This window comes from Phascolarctos cinereus, unplaced genomic scaffold (assembly GCF_003287225.1).
Source record: "Phascolarctos cinereus isolate Bilbo 61053 unplaced genomic scaffold, phaCin_HiC Scaffold_726;HRSCAF=1367, whole genome shotgun sequence".
In the NCBI taxonomy this organism is placed as follows: Eukaryota; Metazoa; Chordata; class Mammalia; order Diprotodontia; family Phascolarctidae; genus Phascolarctos; species Phascolarctos cinereus.
Window position 1 is genome coordinate 66,382,260 of NW_027556098.1, and position 14,247 is coordinate 66,396,506.

Sequence of the window (14,247 nt, forward strand, 5' to 3'; positions counted from 1 at the left end):
TCTACTTTACTTCTAATTTTGGGTGCATTGGTTTTGTTTGTACAAAAACTTTTTAAATTTTATATAATTAAAATAATCTATTTTACATTTTGTAATGCTCTCTATGTCTTCTTTGTCCCTAAATTTTCTCTTGTCCATAAATCTCAAAACTGAACAATTCCATGCTCTCTTAATTTGCTTATGGCATCACTCTGTATGTCTAAATCTTGTACCTAATTTGACTGTATATTGAGATACACAGTGTGAAAATGTTGGTCTTTGCCTAGTTTCTGCCATACTGTTTTCCAGTTTTTCCAGCAGTTTTCATCAAATAGTGAGTTCTTACCCCAGAAGCTGAAGTCTTTGGATTTATCCAATAGTAGATTGCTGTAGTCATTGACTATTGTGTCTTGAGAACCTAACCTATTCCATTTATCCACTACTCCATTTCTTAGCCAGTACCAAGTCATTCTGATAATCGATGCTTCATAATATAGTTCTAGATCTGGTATGGCTAGGCCACTTTTCCTTGCATTTTTTTCCCTTCAATTCCCTTGATATTTTTGACCTTTCGTTCTTCCAGATGAATTTTGTCATTATTTTTTCTAGGTCTATGTAATACTTTTTGGTAGTTTGATTGGTATGTCACTGAATAAGTAAATTAATTTAGGTAGACTTGTCATTTTTATTTATTAGCTCAGCCTACTCATGAGCAACTGATATTTTCCCAATTATTTAGATCTGACTTTATTTGTGTGAAAAGTGTTTTGTAATTATGTTCATATAGTTCTTGGATTTGTCTTAGCAGGTAGACTCCCACGTATTTTATACTGTTTACAATTATTTTAAATTGAATTTTTCTTTTTATCTCTCGCTGCTGGGCTTTGTTAGCAATATATAGAAATGCTGATGATTTATGTGGGTTTATTTTATATCTTACAACTTTGCTAAATTTGTTTATTATTTCAAGTAGTTTTTCAGCTGATTCTCTAGGATTTTCTATGTATAACATCCTATCATCTCTAAAGAGTGATAGCTTTTTTCCCTCTAATTCCTTTAATTTCTTTTTCTTTTCTTATTTCTTTAGCTAACATTTCAATTACAATATCAAATAATAGAGATGATAATGGGAATCCTTGCTTCACTTCTGATTGTATTTGGAAGGCTTCTAGCTCATCCCCATTACAGATAATACTTGCTGATGGTTATAGATATGTATTACTTATCATTTTAGGGTAAGCTCCATGTATTCCTATGTTCTCTAGTGTTTTCAATAGGAATGGGTGCTGTATTTTGTCAAAGACTCTTTCTACATTTATTTAGACAATAATATGACTTTTTTGATATGGTCGTTAATGCTGATATTTTTCCTAATATTGAACCAACCCTGCATTCCTTGTATGAATCCCACCTGGTCATAGTGTATAATACTTGTGAAATATTGCTATAATATCTTTTCTAGTATTTTATTTAAAATTTTTGCATTAATATTCATTAGACAAATTGGTCCATAATTTTCTTTTGTGTTTTGGCTCTTCCTGGTTTGGGTATCAGCACTATATTTGTGTTATAAAGGGAATTTGGTGAGATTCCTTCTTCACCTATTTTCCTAAATAGTTTATAGAATTTTGGGATTGTTTAAATGTTTTGTAGAATTCATTTGTGAATCTGTCTGGTCCTGGGGACTTTATTAGGAAGATCTTGATGGCTTGTTCAATTTCTTTTTAAGATTGGGTTAAGTATTTTATTTCTTCTTGTTAATCTGGGTAATTTTTATTTTTGTAGATATTTATCCATTTTATTTAGTTTATTAAATTTATTAGCATATAATTGGGCAAAATAGCTCCTAGGAATTATCTTAATTTCATCTTCATTGATGGTGAAATCACCTCTTTCATTTTTAATACTAGTAATTTTGTTTTCTCCTTTCATTTTTTAAATTAAATTAACCAGTGTTTTCTCCATTTTATTGTTTGTTTGTTTGTTTTCTTATAGAATCATCTTCTAGTTTTATTTTTTATTCCAATGGTTTTCTTACTTTCAATTTTATTAACCTCTTTGATTTTCAGAATTTTAAATTTGGTATTTAATTAGGAATTTTTAATTTTTTCTTTTTCAAGTTTTTTTTAAAATTTTATTATTTTTTTTTATTGCATGCCCAATTCATTGACTGGCTCTTTCTCTATTTTATTCATGTAAGCAATCAGAAATATGATTTTTACCTTAAGTACTGCTTTTTCTGCATGCCATAAATTTTGCTAGGTTGTCTCACTGTTGTCATTTTCTTTAATGGCATTGTCTATTGTTTCTATGATTTGTTCTTTGACCCACTTGTTTTTTCTTTTTAGGATTAGATTTTTTAATGTCCAAGTATTCCTTTGTATTCCCACTTGATTTCCTTCAGATTATCAAACTTTTCAATAATTTTATCCACCTCCTTCACTTCTTTTCTGGCTAGAATTATCTAGTTCTAAGAGGGGAAAGTTGAGCTCCCCCACCAGTATAGTTTTATTATCTATTTCCTCCCATAACTCATTCAACTTTTCTTGCAAAAATTTAGATGCTATGCCATTTGGTGCACATATGTTTAGTGTTGATATGACTTCATTATCTATGTTACCTTTCAGCAAGGTACAGTTTCTTTGTTTATCTCTTTTAATTAGATCTAATTTCGATTTTGCTTCAGGGATTGCTATTCTGTTTTCTTTGCTTCAAATGAAGCATAAGAGATTCTGCTCAAGCCTTTACCTGTGTGTATCTTTCTGATTCAAGAGTTTTTTGTTAAAAAAAAAAGTATGGTGGGATTCTGGTTTTAAATTCATTCTGCTATCCACTTCCATTTTATGAATGAGTTCATCCCATTCACATTTATAGTTATGATAAATAACTGTGTATTTCCCTCCATGCTATTTTTTTTTTTTGCTTGTTTATCTCCCCCACCTCTGTCTTATCCCCCAGGCTTTCCCTTCTCACAAGTCTTTTACTTCTGATCGCTGTCTTCCCCAACATACTCTCCCTTTTAACATTCCCTTCTCTCTCTTCTAGTAGCCCTATCCCTTTTTAGTTCTTTACAGAGTAAGATATATTTCTATATCCAAATGAGTATGTATATTCTTTCCTCTTTGAACTAATTTTGATGAGAATAAAGTTTAAGCCAGGGGTGGAGAACCTGCAGCTTCATAGTAGTATCTGAGGACCTCTAGATCCTCAGGTATACCCCTTTAACTGAATCCAAATACCACAGAAGAAACCCCATTAATATAATAATTTCAGTTAAAAGGCTGCACCCAAAGATCTAGAATGCCACATGTGGCCTTGAGGCAGTAGGTTCCTCACCTCTTGTTCAAGCTTTGCCTGCCACCCATCCATCTCCCCCTCCATTATAACAGCTCTTTCATGCCTTTTTAATGTTGGATAATTTACTCCATTCAATCTCCCCCCTCCTTCCAGTGAAGTTTTCTTTCTTTTTTTTTTTGAGGGGAGGATTATCGTCCCATCAAAGTCACCATATATCCACACCCTCTGTCTACATATATTCCGTCTAATTACTCTTAAAGTAATACATTTGTTAAGAGTTAAAAATATTATCTTGCCATATAGAAATATAAACAGTTTAACCTTTTTGAATTTCTTCTGTTGTCTCTTTCTTGTTTCTTTTTTTACCTTTTTATGTTTCCCTTGATTCTTGTTTGTTTTTAATTCATCTCTGTTCTTTTCATTAGAAATGCTTGAAAACCCTGAATTTTGTTAAATGCCCACTTTTCTCCTTGAAAGTCTATATTGTTTTGCTGGGTAGTTGATTCTTGGTTTTAATCCTAACTCCTTTGCTTTCTAGTACATCATATTACAAGCCCTCCATTCTTTTTTAAATATAGAAGCTGCCAAATCCTGTGTAATATTGACTGTACCTCCATGATATTTGAATTATTTCCTTTTGACTGCTTCTAATAGTTTCTCCTTGATCTGTGACTTCTGAAATTTGGCTATGATGCTCCTGGAAGTTTTCGTTTTGAAATCTCTTTCAGGCAGAGATCAGTGGATTCTTTCAATGTCTATTTCGCCCTCTGGCTCTAATATATCAGGGCAGGTTTTTTTTGATACTTTCTTGAAAGATATTGTCCTTGTTCTTCTTGTTTTTGTTTTTGTTTTTGTTCTTGTTTTTGTTCTTGTTATTATTCTTGTTGTTGTTGTTGTTGTTGTTGTTCTTTTTCTTCTTCTTCTTCTTCTTCTTCTTCTTCTTCTTCTTCTTCTTCTTCTTCTTCTTCTCTTCTTCTTCTTCTTCTTCTTCTTCATGGCCTTCAGGTAGTCCAATAATTTTTTATTATCTCTCCTGGATCTATTTTCTAGGTCAATTGTTTTTCCAATGAGAAAAAAAAAATTCTTCTATATTTTTTCTTTCACATTTCTTCTATATTTTTATTTTATTTTATCATATCTTGATGTCTCAGAGTCATTAGTTTATGCTCATTTAATGCTAATTTTTAAGGAATTACTTTCTTCAGTGAGCTTTTGTAGTTTTTTAAGGGAGTTATTTTCCTTGGTAAAATTTTGTATATTTCCCCCCATGCTATTGACTCTTTTTTTTTCATGATTCTTTTCCATTACTCTCATTTCTTTTCCCAACATTTCTTCCATTTCTATAATTCGCTTTTAAAGCTCATTTTTAAGCTCTTTGGGGAATTCTCTATGTTCCTGAGACCAAACTACATTTTCTTTGAGGCTTCACATGTAGCCATTTTGACACTGTTGTCTTCTTCTAAGTTTATGCCTTGATCATCCCTATCACCATAGTAACTTTCTATTGTTGAGTTCTTTTTTTTTCTTGTTTTGATTTTTTTGCTCTTTTTTTTTTTTGCCTTTTTTTTGCGACTTGATGTTTTTATGTGAGAGTTGGACTCTGGTCCTGCACTGTCCCAAGCTTTTTGTGCTGGGGTTCTGGGTCTTACTGGTGGCTTTACTGGGCTTCAGGGATAAGATACTTGCTCAGTAAAGCAGGATTGTCTTCTGGCTTGTACTAGGGGTGGGGCCCTTTATGTGGAGTTTAGCTGCTGGCCTGATCTATTGGTGGGGCCCTGCTGGTGAGTTGCTATGAAAACAGGGTCTCTCTGTTGGTAGGTGCCAGGGTGGGGCTTCAGTATTGGTCAGCAGCAGGGTCAAGGCTTTGGTTGGCTTGTTTTGGGAGCAGAGTCACCGGGGTGGGGCTTTGTTGTGCTGCAAAGACTGCTCATTTGTCTCAGGGGCTGCTGATTCACAGAAGGGTGGCTTCATGGTCGAGTGCTCCAGGCTTGGAGCTTTGCTGAAGGCCCCCTGCTGTGAGGCTAGCTGCTGCTGCTCTTGGACCTCATTTCTTTCCCTGTCCTCCCTCACCAGTGAGACAGACTTTTCTTGCTCCTAGATTAATTCTGAAGAGGTTTTCTAGTTGTTTGGAGTAGAATTTGGGTGGATGGGGGGCTTGAGAGGGTTCCTTTCTCACTCTGCCATCTTGGCACCTGATATTGATGTTTTTCAATAGATTAAGTGCTCTAAGTTCATCTAGTTTTGTTAGAAATGGTATGCCAGTTCTGCAAATGAGAAACAGGAATCAGGATGCGGGGTGTGAGTTCTAAAGCTCCTGAATCCCGCTTTCTGGCACAAAGATTTTGAGAATCAGGTAGTTAGATATAACAGCAAAAGTGATCCTCCCATCTGTTTTCTGGATGAGAGAGAGAGGTAGCAAATTTAAAATAGATTCCATCAACACAGACAAACATTTAATTTATCAAGATAACTTTAAAATAAGGGAGTTGGGGAACATGAAAGTGTCTTCCAGATCTAATATTCCATGATTCTGCTATTCTCAGATGCTAGGAATCTATGTACAAGACATGCTGGAAAAATTCAAGAAAAGAGAATGGCTTTTAAATATTCAAAATAACACTTTTTGTAGTAGCAAAGAACTGAAAATGAAATAAATGCTTCTCCATAGGGGAACGGCAAACAAACTTGTGGTGCATAAATGTATAGGATCACAGTGCACCAAAATGAATGATAAGAATTATACAAATAATTCAGTTGGCCAATACACTTTTATTAAGCATTTAATAAAACATGGGGATATTTATAAGAACTGACAGAGTAAAATAAACAGTCATAAGAAAGCAATATCTATAATGATTACAAGAAAGGGACAAGCATATGTAATAACTACCATGTGCCAGCACTATGATGAGCACTTTGCAAGTACTTCATTTGATCCTTACAGCAATCCTGTGAGATAAATGTTATTATTAGTATACCAATTTCACAGTTGAGAAATTTTAGGCAGAGGTTTAATGACTTGCCTAAGGTCACACATCTAGTTAATTTCTTAGGCTGGATATGAACTCAGGTTTTCTTGTCTCTAGTACTCTATTACAGGGCTTCTTAAACTTTTCCCACTCATGACCACTTTTCACCAGAGAAATTTTTATGCTATCTTAGGGTATAGATATATAAAATAGGTATATAAATCAAACATTTACTGATAATGAATCATAAAGAAATTTATTTTAAAACAATTCCTTGGTATACATATAATTTTACCATTTATTAGACACAAATTTGCATACTAATGGGATGGATGTGCTTGTTTAATTTTACATAAAGAATCAAATCTTGGTGGAATATTTGATACTGCAGGACATAGAGCATCTTCAACGTCTTTCAGAGCTGATTGATATTTTGATTTTATAATCTTCAATGCTGAGAATACTACTTTGCACAAATACATAGTACAAAATGGAAGATGTATGTTTTAGGTCACTTCAGAAATTGTTGGAAATTCTGTCTTAATTTCAAGCCGAGATTAATTTAACAATTTTTTGGGAAATTCAAATTTTAAACCACTGTTCCTTGGCATTGCATGGCATGACGGCATGCACAGGGCAAAGTGTGCATGCTGTGTGTTTAGAACCAAAGCTTTCATGGAGTTGCATGATGCAACATGAGCAAGCACTGCCAGAAACACCTCGAATTCATTATATTTTTGATTTTGAATTAATTTTTTGGTCATTGTGTATTCAGAAAACTTTTACTGTTGCCAAAATTTTCATAACCCCCATATTCAGTTATGTGAGCCCACGTGGGGTCACAACTCACAATTTAAGAAGCGCTGTATTTAAACGGTCACTTAACTCCCTCTATAGCAACATAAATGCAAAGAAAAGTAAAACTGAATACCATGGAATTATAATGACCAAGCAAGTTAACCAAGAGCAATTGAGAAAAATGTATTTCTTTCCAGAGGTGTGCTGGAGTCAGATTGTAATGGCTTTGGAGAGCTGATTGTTAAATTCTTGATATGCATATTTATACCTTGAAAATCAGCAAATGGTATAAATCAGGGTTTGAGTTATTGTCTTGACTATTTAGATTTAACAAAGTGATTAAAAAAACAATAATACAGATTAATTTGAAAAGGGAGTCATTAGTACTTTTTTTTTCCCTCCCCAGAGAGACTATTGTTAGATATTTATCAGTACAACACTGCCCCTTCCCTTTTTGGAGATAAGGTGAGGCACTTTGTGTATGGTATGATATTAACAGATTTGGTTAATGTGCTGGTTGGTTTCCTTCAGCTGCTTTCTCCCTATTTTGCATTTTTGTTCTAAGGGAATGCTTCCTGAGTAAGGAAACTTGGAAGGATATATTCAGAAATTGAAGTGACATAAATCCCAAATACATACACAATACATACATATACATGTATATGTGTATGTGTATATACATATACATAACAGATATATGTATATGTACATCTATATTTATTTAAATTATATTATTAAATTTATATATGTACATATAATATTTAAGTAAATACATAATTAGCAGGAACTAAGGTATAAGCAACCCTTTTCAGAGTAAAGCCAGAGAGCACCTTCTTACTCTTTGTTTTTAACTCTTCACCTGTAATACAGTGAGCAGTTTTGACAGTGGATGATACTAGAAATCAACTAGATGAAAGGGCTCAATTAAAAATCTTCATGAGAACCCTAAGAGGAATATTCTGGTGGGATGTTTCTCTCACAAGTGTGCAGTTCTATTATCCTAGGATAGTTAAGAAGGAGAGAATAAGGGAAATGAAGTGTCAGCACGCGCCTCTTCACGATGATTCCATCCTAATGGCCAAGTCTTATCGCTTCTAACAATATACTACTAGAGCTTGGCTTGTCTTTTGTCTCCTTAGCAAAGTGAATGTCAGGTGGAATTAGTTTTTTCTGTGGAAGGGGGGAAAGAAGCAAAAACAAAACTTTGTCATATTAATCAATAATGGTATGTTGAGTCAGAGTTTAAAACTTAGTCAGGAATCTCATAGTCCATAAGTTATTCCATGTATGATCTTATCCCCCAGGTAGCTGGCTTTCCAAGTATACCCAAAGCCTAAATTAATCTTTACAAATCCCTGGAATTTTTTAAAATAAGAATTCTACACACCTGAGAAATATTATTCAGGCATAATACCCATTTACTATAATTTGCTACACCCCCGACTCCCCTCCCCCACATGCCATATTTGTAGCCTGGATTATTCTAAGCCATAATATACAAAGAGGAATAGATTTGAAGCCTTTGTTTTTCAAATGTAGCTTCTATGATACTCTTTAAAAACCAGTTTTGATATTGCACTATTTTATGACTCTATTGATGTTGTTATAAATTTGGATCAAGTTGATCCAAAGTTGAAGATGATATAAAGGAAGTCCTTGCAATTCTCCCAGTAAGAAAAAAAAATTGGACAACTGAAGGAAAAAGTATAAATGTACTTAACACCGAGTCCAGGGATATACATAGAGATAGCAGATCTCATTAAGAATGGCAGTACACCTCTTTGAATGTTAATAGATTAAATATAGCATAAGCTCCAGTCAAAAAATTGTAGTTTATTATTCTTGTTAGTTTTTAAACATTCAAGCCTTGTACATATTAAAAAAAATAGTTTTTTTTTGTCTTCTTTGTATTGCTTTCTGGCTGGGCTTAAATTTGGAGTTCTTTCATTATATCTAAAAAGGAAGCTGGTAAATTTCCTTCAGTAACTGAAGCCATGATCAGTACAAGTCTGTGTATCCAATCAACCATCTATCCATCCATCATCCATCCATCCATCCATCCATCCATCCATTTATCCACTCATCTTTTTCTTTAATTCAACATTAATTAAAGAAATATTTGCTGAACATGATTCTTAGGTTGTTTGTAAGGTAATAATGACACAAAAAATTATACAAGACATAGTCCTCTTTAGAGAATTTATTTTCTATTGAAAAAAAAAATGAAGACACACATATATCCTATAGTGATTTGACTCTTCAGGGAATCAACTATTCATCAATATGGGTATTCCATCCAAGGATGTAGATTATAACTATTCTATATCTATCACATCCTCTGTGACTTTTATCCATATCCTCTTAAAAAGACAATGACAAGGGGTACCTAACTCCTGTGTTCTTGACCTGCTCATTAGTTATCCTTCACTCTCACTTCATGATCAACCCATCTTGTTTTTTAATCATGCATTTTTAATAACATCTTTTATACCACATCTCATGTATTCCACAAAAGATACTACGGACAAGGCAAAATTTGATAAACATCATATGAGTGATAAAAACTTTATCAGGAGATTGTAACGATTTCTGATAGGACAGTCACAAAAGGACTGAGCTTATGTATCTAGTAGGTGTGTATGGGGTTTTCAGTGAAGACCAGCACCTCTGGTGTGAGGGCTTGCTAACCCCTTTTCAGGGCTGCTATCTACCTTTGGTGTTCACCTCTCATCCAGCTCTCACTCGTAGCTCTAAAATGCTTCAGCATAGGCAGATAGGCTAAATCACATTGAGGGTTACCAACATGCCTCAAATCCATCGGTGAATTATGGGGATGTCTACCCTAAGCAAGTGAAGACTTCTCAAGGTGTAATGGGTGGATGAGAACAATTTGTTCCAACGGCCATGATGGTAATTGAAGCAGCTTCTGTGGAGTGCTTAGAGCCTGGTTAGACATTCAAGAAGCCAAGGCGATCCACTGCATATTGGACCATCATCAGTTGCCATTACTGTTGTCCTGACAATATCCTTTGATAATTCCAGAAGAGAGAGTGAGGCTAACGACTTTGAACAACTCTGTCTCATTTAAATTCAATTCACAATCAAGTCAAGACATCACACCATAATATCATTCTTCCCTCGTTCTCCCAATTGCTGCCTCTTTCATAAACCTTAATTTACTTTAATCATTCCTTCATAGTCAACTCACACCCATGCTCTCCTTCTATGTATAATCCTTTTAACTGAACTAATGATGATAAAGTTATTAAGGGTTTTAAGTATTACCTTCTCATATAGGAATGCAGTTTAACCTTATTGAATCCCTTATGATTTCTCTTTCATAGTTTTTTTTTCATTGCTTCTTTTGATCTTATACCTGAAAGTCAGATTTTCTATTCTGCTGTGGTCTTTTCATCAGGAATGCCTGAAAGACCTCAATTTCATTAAATATCCATAATTTCCCCTCGAGTATTACACTAAATTTTGCTGGGTAGGTTATTGTTGGTTGTAATTCTAGCTCCTTTGCCCTCTGGAATATCATATTCCAAGCTCTGTTATCCTTTAATGTAGAGTCAATTAACTCTTTTGTTATGGAACACTATGATTTTTTTTTTTGGCTACTTACAATATTTGCCTTGACCTGGGAGCTTTGAAATTTGGCTATACAATCCCTGGGAGTTTTCATTTTGGGATCTCTTTCAGGGTATAATTGGTTGATTCTTTCAATTTCTATATTACTCTCTGGATCTATGATATTAAGGAAATTTTCCTTGACAAATTCTTGAAATATATTATCTTGGTCCTTTCTTTGAACATTGCTTTCGCATAATTCAATAATTCTTAAATTTATCTGTCCTTGATCTATCTTCTAGGTCAGTTGTTCTTGCAATTAGATATTTCACATTTTCTTCTATTCTTTAAATTGCTTTTTTTTTTATTGGTATCTCATGGAGTCATTAACTTCCACTTGCCCAGTTCTAATTTTTAAGGAATTAATTTCTTCAGTGAGCTTCTGCACCTTCTTTTCCATTTGCCCAATACTACATTTTAAGGAATTCTTTTCTTCAGTAAAATTTTGTGCATCTTTTTCCAATTTCCAATTTTCCAAGCCACTTCTGCTTTTTGAAGAGTTCAAAGAGTTCTTTTCTTCAGTGTTTTTTGTGCCTCCTTCAGTATTTGGCCATTCTCTTTTTTAAGGTATTATTTTTCATGATTTTTCCCTCTCTCACCAAGCTATTTATTCTTTTCTCATAATATTCACTCTGACTTCTTTCCCTAGTTTTTCCTCTGCCTCTCTTATTTGATTTTTAAAAACATTTTTGAACTGTTTTAGGAATTCTTTTTGGGCTTATGTCCAATTCATATTTTTCTTTTAGGCTGTCTAAGTAGCTGTTTTTTGCTTTGTTGTCTTCTAACACTATGTCTTGATCTTTCCTTTCACCATAGTAACTTTCTATGGTTAGGTTCTTCTTTTGTTGTTTGTTCATTTTTCTTGCCTATTTCTTGACTTTCAACCTTATGTTAAATTAGACCTCTGCTTCCGTGGTGAAGGGGGCAATGACTCAAGCTTCAGGTTTGTGTGTGTCTGTGTGTGTGTGTGCGTGCGTGTGTGTGTGTGTGTGTGTGTGTGTGTGTGTGTGTGTGTGTTGATGCTTTCAGAGCTAATTGTGCGGTTCTGTATGTTTTTGGTCTTTCCAAGGTGTTATGAGCTAAGGAAAGGTGTGGTCACTACTCTCTTGGCCTGTGCTCTGGCTTGTGAGTTACCACAAACACTCTTCTCTGGTTCTGCAGAAAGGAAAGCTAGCTCTTGCAACTTTGACCCCTGCTCCTCCGAGATGGTAAGTACTGTCACTCCTTATGTCCCTGGAAATGTGACTTGGGTCACTAGTCTCCTGCAGAAACAAGAACTAATTCTCCTTTTTGCCTCAGACCTGAGACTAGGACCTATTCTCCATTGTGAGCAACCACAAGCACTTTTCTCCCCTGGGACTATGACAAATATCTATATTCCCCTGTGGTCACTAGCTGTAGTACATTAGTGCTCCTTTTCACTCTGAGACTGTGACCCACAACTATACACGGGCAATGCAATAGCATCCTGCACCCAATGACAGCAAAGTGCTCCCTGTAATCTCCTTCTGACCAGTGTCCTACCTCCTTAACATCTATTGGCTGAGTGCTCCAAAAGCTGCTACTGGCACTGATGCAGCTGCCCCAAAAGCCTGCTGCTGGCTTGCTGGGGTGTAGTCTATGTCTGACCATCACCCCTGTGAGTCAGACCTCTCTTGTCAACCTCCAAGTTTTCTTGAGCTGGAAAATTCTTTCACCCCAAACTTTTGTTGGTTCTGCTGCTCCAAAATTTGGTTTGAGGCATTATTTTTTATGTTTGGAGAGGAATTTAAGAGAGTTTGAATTGTAGCCTTTACTTCACCATCTTGGCTTGGCTCCACCTAAGTTAATGACTTAAACATTATAATAAATGGAATTGAAAATGCATGGTCTCTTCTACTACATTTATAGCACTATGAAGAAGTAGTATAATCAAGAGAACCCTGGATTTGTAGTCAGAAAAAAATGGTTCAAATCCCAGCTCTGTCACTTACTTTTAGAGGCAAAAAAGACAAGTTAAGATAATAACGATCACATATGTGACCTAGGCCAAGTCACTTTACAACTCTGGGCCTTTCTGTCTTAGTCTATATAATGAAGAAGTTGAAATAGATGATCTCCAAATCCCTTCCAACTCAATGATCCTATAAATGAATACAGTCTTCTGGTTGATCTAGGTAAGATTTATCTGGACATGAGCAAATCCCAAAGTTAGCATTCATGATAGATCTGAAATAGCAATACTTGGTAAAAATTGCTTCATGATACTCTTTAACAGGGGATATGACTGAAGACCCACTTATTTCATAGAAGGACACTTTATAACTCTTAAAGGCTTGTGATTTTATTTCTACCTCTGTGTGGAACAGAGCTGATTTTTATCCTTTTCAATTGAGAAATACAAACACTAGAAACACTGACTTTTCTAATTTTCAAAGAGAAATGGGAGATGTTTTCTATTATATGTAATGTGTTAGAGAATAAGTGGCATCAGAATACTGTTAGCCACCAGTACAGAGCTCTCTATATAATTTCAAAATTTCAAAAACACTACTTCAGTGGTAATTATTTTATTATATTTGGTTGGGGAAGGGTATTTTAATATCGTGGCAAAGACTCACGGGCCAAGTGATTTATCCACCACCTATAGAACAAAATAACCTGTCTTCCTATCTAAAATTTCACTACATCCACTACTTATGGTATGGCCAATGTTCATCATCAAAGAATCTTTCAAATAACATATCACAAATCATCCATTTCTACTCATCTTATCTATTTCTCCCTATATGTACTCTATCAGAGTGCAAACTCTTAGCAGCCTTTATATAGCTCCTCTGACATTGTGTTGAATATCCACTGGATATCATTGCATTCACTAATGGTCCTGTTCCTCCTTTTTGAAATCATAAACCTCCCTGATAATATCCTTTACTTTTCTTCCCCCATGCAATTCCACTTTACTAAGGCATTGTAACCTGGTAATACCCACCATATATCTCTTCAATGTCATTTGCACAATGTTCCATTTTGATTGTTCCATTGACCATTGTAAATCTGAAATTGTTCCTCGATTCATGGTCATAGAAAGTTCCCTGTGGGGCACTGAGAGCTAAAGTCATCTGTCTTGGAGCATGCAATCAGTTGGAGTAAGAGGCAGGGTTTGAATCTTATGAACTCAGACCAATTCTTTATCCACTAATCAACATTTTTGCTTAGAAAAGTAGGGTGAGGAAGAAGAAGAAGAAGAAAGAAGAAGAAGAAGAAGAACAAGAAGAAGAAGAACAAGAAGAAGAACAAGAACAAGAACAAGAAGGAGGAGGGGGTGTGGAGGAGGGGGAGGAGGAAAAGGAGGAAGAGGAGGAGAAGAAAAAGAAAAAATGAAAGAAAGGCAGGAAGGCAGGAGGAAGAAGGAAAGAAAGAAAGAGGCAGAGGAGGAAAAAGAGAGAGAGAGAAGAGAGAGAGAGAGAGAGAGAGAGAGAGAGAGAGAGAGAGAGAGAGAGAGAGAGAGAGAGAGGAAAATGACTCTTTAATTTAAGGAAAAGCTCTTAGGGTTACTAAAACCATTATACAGTTTTCCAAAAGGAATCCAACT